The sequence below is a fragment of the Strongylocentrotus purpuratus genome, unplaced genomic scaffold (assembly GCF_000002235.5).
Source record: "Strongylocentrotus purpuratus isolate Spur 01 unplaced genomic scaffold, Spur_5.0 spur5_contig_852, whole genome shotgun sequence".
In the NCBI taxonomy this organism is placed as follows: Eukaryota; Metazoa; Echinodermata; class Echinoidea; order Camarodonta; family Strongylocentrotidae; genus Strongylocentrotus; species Strongylocentrotus purpuratus.
The window spans coordinates 98928-110393 of record NW_022145560.1 but is presented as its reverse complement, the minus strand read 5'-3'; positions in this window follow the sequence as shown (position 1 = coordinate 110393).

Genomic DNA, 11466 nt, shown 5'->3' with positions numbered 1-11466 from the left:
TAAAAGCTGAATGTAGTGCGAGGAGATATACCGCTTCAACAGGTAAGCATCAATCATGGCGACGGCTAAATGCAAAGTCGCGTTCTCAAGGGCGAGATGAACCTGAAATTGAAATAAAAAATACAAATTAAATGGTATTTAGATCTCCGGTTAGAACTCTATCACACAACTTTCTGTATCTGTCAAACTGTCATAGATACTGCAAATTAATGTTTCTTAGAAATATGTTGTTTTGCATTTAGTTCATAGTTCATATGCCATTTCTCGTTCCCTTCGAATTAAAGTGAATGCATGTACCACAAAATTATCTTTTTTTAAATGGATTACTTACTTTAATTACAGTGACTTGGTAATATTGTTGAAGGTTGATGAAAAAATTGCTTAATTTTTGTATAAAATGTTACTTACTATATTCCTTCTACTGTACTAACCCTCTGACATGCAAAAAATCCTGAAAAAAATTCTCAAACCACGAGGATATCTGGTTTTCTTTGAAGGCGTCGATGTATGACACCCTCTAACAGTGATTAACAGTAAATTCTCCCAACCATTTTTGAATTTTCCCAACCGTGTTTCCATGAAAAAAGACATAAAACAGGCTATAAAAAATCTGTCAACACTTAAATGTCTGGAATGGAATGTAGAGCCATTTTATTGCTTTGTGACGATTTCCATTCACCTAAAATGTAATTAAATTGTAATAATATAGTTGGGAGAATTAAGGAATCGATCAGATCAGTTTTTCTCAATTTGTACCATGAATAATGGTCCGTTTTCACTCAAATTTTCAAATTATCTTTAATTGTACATCTAGCATTGAAGTCACTACCTTAGAACCACTATCTCTCATCTGAACAATGTTACCAAGTCCCTTTAAATGCTTTAATATTCAATGCAAAAATATGTTGATATGTTTCTATTTCTCGTTATCTTCGATCTTATTCGATAATTAAGCAAGTCCAAGCTTTTTTGTCCCGGCTCTTCCGACCTGTACATGTGATACTGAGCTTGTATCAGACAAATATTAATATTATAATATGCTTATAAAGTTAATATTATGAACTTTGGTATTCTCGAACATGGACTCCAACTGACAAAAATCCTGGACTGGGCCAACAAGGCGAGATCTTCTAATAAAAACCTGAACATAACTTTTAAAAATAGCAACTACATTCACCAGTTAAATGACATTCGCAATATGCTTACTTGTACATCTATAAGCCAGTCGACCATTATATCATGATGTAATGGATCCACAGTAGGTGGGATCGATACATTCCTCGTAGCAACAACACTTTCTCTTTCCTGGAATATTTGGTTCAGACGGAAAAAAGAGAAAAACTTTCCATTTCACAAAGTAACAATTTCACAAAGTATTACAACCAACCAATCACAACTCTATCGCATTATAAATCAATAGATAATGACGGATGCAACGCGAATGTATTTTTCAACAGGTCTTAGAACTTTGTGTTGTAATAATTATGAACACGATTCATATCATTTGTAAATAATCATTCCCATTTAATAATCTTGCATGAAAATGTTTGAACATCGCATGTATCACATTTTATACGCTTTTCTAAATTGCAATCTTTTAATTTTAAGTGACCCCCCCCCCCTCCTCCTCCATCACGGATATTTTTATTTTGAAGAAGAAAAAATATTGGGTTATCGAGGGCACTGTATATTTGTGGGGGCACCTGCCTCATCGCCCCCGCCCTTCACTTCGACTACGCCCCGTGCTTTTTACCGTTAGATAAAACCGAATATCACCCTGGTATCCATCACGGGAGATCAATGATGAATCAGTTTCCATGGATACGTCAAAGAAATCGTTGAAGTTGACCTTTCGCATCAGGAATATCATGTCGTCGTCGTCGGAGATTTGACATGCTAAAAAAGTATAAAGTACAAATCTAATGGATATTATTAAATTTTGTGTTATTAATAAAAAATAAAAAAAAACATACAGAAGAGGAAGTCTTTGGCCATTGCAATCCATACAAAGTGTGGATTCATATTTGTATGTTTTCTTTATATAGCTTTGATTATATTATGTAACTATAATAATTAGTCTCATCCCGTCCCCCTCTTTGATGTCTGAATTTCTTAATTTCATTCATGTCTTTGGGAGACGGAAATATTTCTTGAAGGACTCGAATTACTTTTGCCTTAGCCTCAAGGGAAATCACACTCAATTTTGTTGTCCATTTGTTTTTCAATTTTTTTTCTTTCTTCAGAATCTTATGAAACATGCTTCCTCGCCATGCGCAATGTTTTAGCATACATTTTATTTAACTCTTCGCAAATCAAGTAGAAATTCATGGAAGTCATTTCTTGACCTTTACATCTCAGATAAATGTGAAGAGTTTACATGTTCTAGAGTTAAGAAACAGAATCACATTCATTCGTTTCTACCATGGGCGTCAATCCTTACGTAATACCTATTGTTCAGGGGGGTGAATGAATAGATCATCCCCCCTGAACAATAGGTATCAATTACAGATCTACGCCCATGGTTTCTACTATTATACTGATTTACAAAATGGCTGGTGTCTGGGTCACTTGTCTGTAACCTCTCAACGTAAGCATTGTCAGGTGGGCTGTATATAATACAGACCACCTTCTGTTTTCGTTAGAATATTTTTCTTATTTCGACCCACTTTTTTGTTAGCAGGATAACTTGAAAATGGCTCAATCAAATGCCTTGAAATTTGGCACACATATTGGCATAAGGAATGAGCACAGAAAGGTGTTCAACCTTGACCTTGACTGATGACGTCATCTAGGCGCCATTTTGTGAAAATCAACATATGGTCATATCTTCATAACGGAAAGGTTTTTCTCATTCATATTTATCATGATCAAGGTCAATATCAGTCCAGTCAATTTCAGGTCCAAAAACGCGCTCGTACGCCATTATTAGCAATGGCATTTTATAAAGAGTCGCGCGTACGCGCATGCGCGCGTTTTCGTTTGTTACGGCCGAACGCAAAATAATTCCTCCTAGATTTTTTTGACACAGTATTCCTCATTTTTTCCTGAACAATTTGATACTATGTTTATCTCTTTATAGTCAGGGCTGTTAGGGCTATATAGGGGTCGTTTGGTGCAGATTCTTCTAAAAGCACCAAATTTGGCCCATAGGTAGCTTATACCATACTATTAAGATTTCTGCCGGGCGCCAAGAACGGCGCCCTCTGTGACCGCCATATTGGGCAAATCTAAAATGGCCGCCATCTGAGTTAAAGGTCAAGCGTAGTTTCAAAAGGAAAAGGGCTAATATCATAACATTTTATGTATTTCTGGGGTTTGGGGGGTCAGAGAATCTGAATATAATGTTCTTTCATCAATTTGAGGTCTCCTTGGGGCTTTCATACTGGTCATATTGGTCAAATCCAAAATGGCCGCCATCTGAGTTACAGGTCAAGTGTAGTTATGGAAGGAAATGGGCTAGTATGTTAAAGGTTTATCTATTTATGGGCTTTACGGGGTCAGAGAATCTGATTATCATGTTCTTTCATCGATTTGAGGTCTCCTTGGGGCTGCCATACTGGTCATATTGGTCAAATCCAAAATGGCCGCCATGTTTAGTTACAAGTCAAGTGTAGTTATGGAAAGGAATGGGCTAGTATGTTAAAAGTTTATCTATTTATGGGGTTTCGGGGTCAGAGAATCTGATTATCATGTTCTTTCGTCGATTTGAGGTCTCCTTGGGGCTGCCATACTGGTCATATCAAACAGCCCCGACTAGACCCCGAAAACTCCATAAATACATAACCTGTTATCATTTTAGCTATTTTTCTTTTGGAACTACTATTGACCTGTAACTATCAGATGGCGGCCATTTTGGATTTGACCAATATTACCAGTATGACCCGAGGAGATCTCAAATCGATGAAAGAATATCATAATCAGATTCTCTGACCCCGAAAATCCCATAAATATATACAATTTTATCATACAAGCCCATTTTCTTTCGTAACTACACTTGACCTGTAACTATCAGATGGCGGCCGTTTTAGATTTGACCAATATGACCAGTATGGCAGCCCCAAAGAGATCTTAAATCGATGAAAGAATATCATAATCGGATTCTCTAATCCCGGAAGCCCCATAAACATAAACAAATAAACTTTTATCTTACTAGCCCATTTCCTTTCGTAACTACGCTTGACCTTTAACTCAGATGGCGGCCATTTTGGATTTGCCCAATATGGCATACCCAGAGGGTGGTATAATGGTATAATGGTATAATCTACCCCTGGGCCAAATTTGGTGCTTTTAGAAGAATCTGCACCAAACAACCCCTATTTAGCCCTAACAGCCCCCACTAATATTCATTCTAGAGATTCAACGCGGCTTAGATTGTTGGGGCTCTTGATGATCTTCAAGACTTCTGTTCGGTGAGTTTCAGGAACATGTACCGCTTTAGGATCGGTCTTCAAATAAATGTCTACTTTTAGTGTCACGCCTATATTAAAGAGTATCGTTAGATGTTTTGTACATGTTTGTACTCAAATTTTAAGGAAATACGGGCAACTCGGGCAAATTTGTCATCAAGTCTTTGAATGTTATTTCTATCCCCCTTTCAGGCTATCGGTAAGCCGGCAGCTAAAAGATCAATTCTTTGCTAAGTACCCAACGTTGATCGGCTGCAGGAAATGTTGGAATTCATTTCTTAATAATTCATGTATAAATAAATCTACATAGAGTTTTCTTTAATTGGTACAATATTTCTTGAACATAATTATGTAATATTGATTGAACTGTTTGCCAGATAACCAGTGTACTTTTGAACGTGAAACGAACAAGAGAGAGGTTGGCTAGATAGCATGGGTGCCACAAGAGTTGTGAGGCGGTCGCGTGTACTTGGTAGGATCAGGGATTATCCCTGGTACTTGGTATAGGATATCCAAATGTGAGCAGGACAAGGAGAACAGAGGAAGACGGCCAGCTTTGAGGAAAAGCATGGTGAGCAACACATCCTGCAGCACAAGAACACTATCTACCCTACATCGCATACAGTCAGTCGATGAGGGTCCTCGTGGGCACATCGGCACCTAACAATACCCCACAGATGGAGTACCGTGTGGATGGCATGATATTAAATTACAATATTGTCTAACAAGAGTACACTTCTACTGTGATGTTTTCATATTAGTTCTATACGGGGATCAACTTCTCTTTAATAACAATGAAAAACTAGACATACTTGTTTGGAACAAGCATATATAGGTGGGCTGGTCAACTAAAATTTGAGACAAAATAGAGCAAAAATAAGCAAGATACTGCTTAAAAATTCTTAAAAAACAGTGTCATGTAGATTCATGACGTGAACGAAATTCACCTTCTATAGGCATAACATGCACATTAAGAAATTTCTGACATGAGGCCTATAATCTTTTACTATGATGACGTCATCAAAATGAAAAATGGTTAAACTAAGCTTGTAGAGAATTGTCTAAGCTACAACATATCGAAATTTTGAAGAAAATTGATCAATATTTACAGAGATACAATCGATTTTCCATAAATGTGCTGACTTCCTAATATGCAAATTCGTATTTTTAGTTGGAAGGCCATTATGATGATGTCAGAATATTTTTAATAGCCAAATGAGACATTAAATCACATTTCCGACTCATTCTCTATCTAAATATGAAAAAAAATTGGGGTTCAGGTGCATCCCAAAGAGCTATTATGGATTTTGTATAGGGATGTTTTTGCCCATATATGGTATGTAGAGCTCGTGCGTACGGACATTTATCTTGAATGGATTCTCACCCTGTTATGAATGGTCATGAAAGAAACAAAAATAGCATTTCTATGTTGTGTAATGGCGTTACACGGAAAAACGCGCGTGCATAATTTTCGAAATGCTTTAAATGGCCTAGAACATACTCTGTTTTGATTAAAAAATGATTTTGAGCATTTTAAAATTCAGACGCGCGCGGAATTTGATGAGATGTTATGTCAAACCTTGACCTGAAGTTAATGTGTTTAGACATGGTTCAGTTTTGATGACTGAATGACTCGTTATGAAGATATGATTAAAATAGCGCCTGGATGACGTCACGATGATCTCGAGTTACTGAAAAGTAACACAATTCTAAGTTATACTAATATCAATCATCATCGCAAGTTTCATGATAATGGCTTTTTTTCATTATTGAGATATCCTGCGAACAAATTAAGGGCAGAATAATAAATGGTAATAATAATAACTTGCTTTTGTCACTTTGATGATTTAGGAGATACGTATGCTAATCTTTTAAATAATGAAGAATGTATTTTCAAGATTTTATATTATCTTCTAAAACGCTCTTCCTATTAAGGTCTATCCATATGAAAAGTTTCAACTTTGTAGTATCTATGGAAGATACACTGTCGCTCATAAAGGTGGAATATTTTTGTTTTACCCCAATTTACGGAATTATTTTAAAAATAATTTAAAAATAATAGATCTATATAAAAGTATACATTCTCAGATTTTATTGAATAATAAATTATGCAAATGTGTGTTTTGCGTGACTGCTAAAGCATGTGTATGCTTCTATGCTTATTAATTAGGGGACCTACGCCCTTAAGTCATAAATGACAGTAATGAGGATTAATGCCCCACAAAAGGGCACTTATATAGCACATCGACACGGTTTTGATCCTGGGGCCTCACAGTTACGAGGCCATTGCTTTGTCACTGAACCATGACTGTACGCAGCGGGGGCTAGGGTGCAGTTTTCATAAATAAAAAATACCACAGAAAATGCAATAATTTTTCAATAATTTATTGCATTTTACCCCGGTTCCCAACAGAAAGAAATCCTCTGTGTGCCCATACCTTGAGCCAAAATGCATGGCCATCCAGAGGATTTGTTTATGTTGGGGACCGGGGTAAAATGCAATAAATTATTGAAAATTTATTGCATTTTCTGTGTTTTTTTTAATTTATGGAAACTGTCCCCTACCCTAGCCCCCGCTGCGTGCAGTCATGGTTCAGTGACAAAGCAATGGCCTCGTAACTGTAAGGCCCCAGGATCAAAACCGTGTCGATGTGCTATATTAGTGCCCTTTTGTGGGGCATTAATCCTCATTACTGTCATTTATGACTTAAGGGCGTAGGTCCCCTATTTGATAAGCATAGTAGCATACACATGCTTTAGCAGTCACGCAAAACACACATTGTCAAATTATTATTCGATAAAATCTGATAATGTATACTATTATCTAGATCTGTTATTTTTAAATTATTTTTAAAATAATTCCGTAAATTGGGGTAAACCAAAAATATTCCACCTTTATGAGCGACAGTGTAGATTGAGACAATATATGAACATTGACCCCGTACAATATAAGCAGTTACACCTTTGACCCTGATTGACGTAAAGAAGAATGCATTTTCACAATTTCATCTTCTTCCATGAAATTCTCTACCCGTCATGTTTTACCTATATTGTACTGCGCATAGATTAAATCAGTTTATTTTGAGCCATTACAAGAAGTGGGTTATTGATGTGGACAAATGCTCAAGTACCTTTTAAGCTCATTTTATGTATTTTATTACCAGAGGAAAAAAAGTCGGTCAGTCACTCAGTAGTGCCTGACAGTAAAGTCTAGAAAGTAAAGGGGTTTCCTTGTTTAATTTGAATACTAGGAAACTGCTAACGTTTAAATTCCACAAATAGGACATACGTGACATATGCATAATTCCTGCAATGTTCTACAGAATTTGCGAATTCAGCATTCATTTGAAAATCTCGACATGATCCCACCATCTGATAAAAAAACCAAAGACACAACTTTTATAGCCCATCGTCTCAGCTATAACATACCAACATTTGGGAGAACATAGAGCACAAATAAGCTATATAGTGCTCAAAGATTAATGTCATGTAGATCCATGATTTGAACGAAATTGGCACCTCCCATAGGCTTAACGAGCAAATGAAGAAAATCTGTCAAGTTACCTTTAATCGCAATTTTCACTATGATGACGTCATCAAAATGAAAAATAATGTGTAGTGATCTTGAAGACAATTGCCTCAACTACAATATATCAACATTATGAAGAGAATCAATCAACATTTACAGAGATACAGTCAATTTTTCATAAATATGCTGACGTCATAATATGCAAATTCGTATTTTGAGTTCTAAGGTTAATATGATGATGACACGATATACTTAATGGCCAAATGAGACATGAAATCACATCTCCGACTCATATTCTATCCGAATATGAACAAAATATGAGGGTTCCCGTGCATCCCAAAGAGCCAGAAGGGATTTGTATAGGCATATGCTGTTGACCATATATGCTATGTATTACAAGAGCTCGCGCGCACAGACATTAATCTTGAACGGACGCACATTCCCTTATTAATGGTCATAATAGTGGGGGCTGTTAGGGATATTTTGGTGCAGATTCTTCTAAAAGCACCAAATTTGGCACAGAGGTAGATTATACCATACTTTTACGATTTCTGCCGGACGCCAAGAAGGGCGCTCTCTGGGACTGCCATATTGGGCAAATCCAAAATGACCGCCTTCTGAGTTGAAGGTCAAGCGTAGTTCCAAAAGGAAAAGCGCTTGTATGATACTAGTTTATATATTTATAGGGTTTTGGGGGTCAGAGAATCTGATTTTGATGTTCTTTCATTGATTTAAGGTCTCCTTGGGGCTGCCTTACTGGTTATTTTGGTCAAATCCAAAATGGCCGCCATCTGATAGTTACAGGTCAAGTGTAGTTTCGTAGGAAATGGGCTAGTATAATAACAGTTTATATATTGAGGGGGTATTCGGCGTCAGAGAATCTGGTAATGGTGTGCTTGTACCGATTTGAGGTCTCCTTGAGGCTGTCATGCTGGTCATATTGGCCAAATAAAAATCTCTAGTACCATACACAATCTGCGTTCTTAATAACTTAAATACGAATAATGCCAGTAATTCATCTATTTACGATTACAGGAGCTACTTTAAACGTGCTGATGATTATTGATATACACGTGTAATGTCCTTTTCTATTCAATAGTTAGAATGCGGGTCACAAAGAAATAGGCAATAATTTTGTAATGCAACGAAATTTAATGCATACGTTTTTGTGAAGTGCCTCAATAAAAACGATTTCATTCACCTGATGAGAATAATTGTATTTCAAAAGACAGAATCCGAACTGCATACATTAGTTATTGCTTGCCCTACCTAGCAACACTTAATATATGCAGTTTGCATTCTGACTATTGAAATACTGTTATTTTGATCAGGTGAATTAAATAATTTGTATTGAGGTACTTCACAAAGACTTGTGTATTAAATTTGGTTACAAAAATACGAAAATGGCCTTTTGTTATTCAGGGCTATACCGGCGAAAAGCATTTTAAAAAAAATATCTATTGGTGAAGTGATTAATCTAGACATTTAATCAGTGAATACATTGTGGTCGATTGGAGTCTCGGTTTCAACCAGAATCGACAAGTCTAGTAAGTTATTCAACTTTCATGCATTTACTAGAGCAACAATTTTATCACAGTGACCCGCGCGCTTGTCGGAGGTTTGCCCGATTCATCAACAACTTGTGTTTGCAAAGTGGATTCCTTCCAATATAGAAATCTTATCAGACAATAAAGGGTGAATGTAAATAGTTTGGTGAAGATTTCGGTATCTGTCCAAAGCCCCCCCCCCCCCCCCTCAGTGTTATTTAGGGTACGCATATGCGTGTTCCAAGCATCCCCCCCTTCAGCATAAGTCCGATGTGTAAAGTCAATACGGGTAGACCTTTTCCTTTTATTAGGGACTTTTAGATTTGCGTGGACTTATACATGTGACGTCCATTCAAGGCAGTGCATTAAAAGGACATCGATCGTAGCAGTCCACGTTGTGGTTGTGCAAATCTAGAAAGTCCCTAGTATATACGAGCCTTTTCAGCACACCCCCCCCCCTTTCAGCATAAGTCCGGCGTGTAAAGTCAATACGGGTAGACCTTTTTCTTTTGTTAGGAGCCGGAGATTTTCGGAACACACATGCGGTCCCTCCGTTCCCGAAGTAGGGGGTGGGGGTGGGTCCGGCCCCGAAGGTCATCATTTATTGGGTAAAAATTTGATTATTTGTATATCCAAAAGCTCGCTCACTCGCATTCATAGATGATATAATTATGTTATTTAGCAAAGGTCTTTTCAGTCTTCCGTTATGAGAATGTGCTTATACGCCCCCCCCCCCAACCAGGATTTTTCTTTTTTTACTCGTTATAAGATGTAATGTTCGCATTGCAACCTCACAAATCATAAAAATTGTCATCGCTCGGTTCGTTCGCTCGCCGATGAATATTCACACCATCACACCCAACTGCAAAGTATGAAGCTTAAAGCAATATCTTGTAACATGTAAAATGAGACACAAATTTTAAAATTTTGTAAGTGCCCTTTTTTCTCTCCAGAAAGTGCCCTTTTATGTTGCCCCCCCCCCCTCCACTTTGGAAGTCGCTCCGCCAATGGCGGATCCAGGATTTGCCGATAGGGGGGGCCTAAAAATGTGAAAATCGCGCCGACCAATATCTCGCTCAGTGGGGGGGGGGGGGGGGGGGCGGTAGTTAGCATAATCTTTTTTTCCTTCGTATTTGACCCCGAAAATGAGAAAATTGTGCCGACCAATATCTCGCTCAGTGGGGGGGGGGGGGGGGGTGTGATATCTTACTAAAAATATATATATAATTTTTTTTTATATTACCAACAACAAAAAAGCACCACTTGTGACTTCTCTGCAGTAATCCTTTTCCAGTAATGTGAAAGCTGTCACCTCCTGCAACCGAACCCAAGGCCAGGGGGTGTTTCACTAAGCCCTTAAATTGATTCTTGAAATCGAAATCGATTTTAGATGATGCAACACCCCAATTTTATTGTCCAGCGTGCACTCAAGCCATTGCAAGAGAGGCCTGAGTGCACACTGAACTTGCCTGCACCACACCCACAGGAGCTAGGCAACAATACGGACTTTTACATTTGCGCGGACTGATGTGACGTCCATTCAGGGCAGTGCATTAAAAGGACGTCGATCGTAGCATAGACCTATTGGCCCGAATTCACAAAAGGAGGTTTGCCCGGTGGGGTCACTCAATGTGACTTCCGGACCGCATGACCGTTACCAAAATCGCGGAAAAAGGGGTCAATTTCAAGCAATGTCCGCGGACAAAATATTCCTCGAAATAAAGAAAATAGGGGGGCACACTTGTCCCCGAAATTGATAAATAGGGGTCAGGAAAAGGGAAAAGAGAAAACCGGGAAGGGAAAAGAGAAAACCGGGAAGAAAAATTCTCGGAGCCGAGTCTTGTCCTTGAAATATGGTAAAATAGGGGTAAATTTGCGAAAGTGTCCTTACAATCTTATAAATAGGGGTATTCCAAAGTACGATTTTGCCCTTGTTTTGACGTAAAAAAGGGGGTTAAATTTCACAAAATGTCCTTGAAATTGA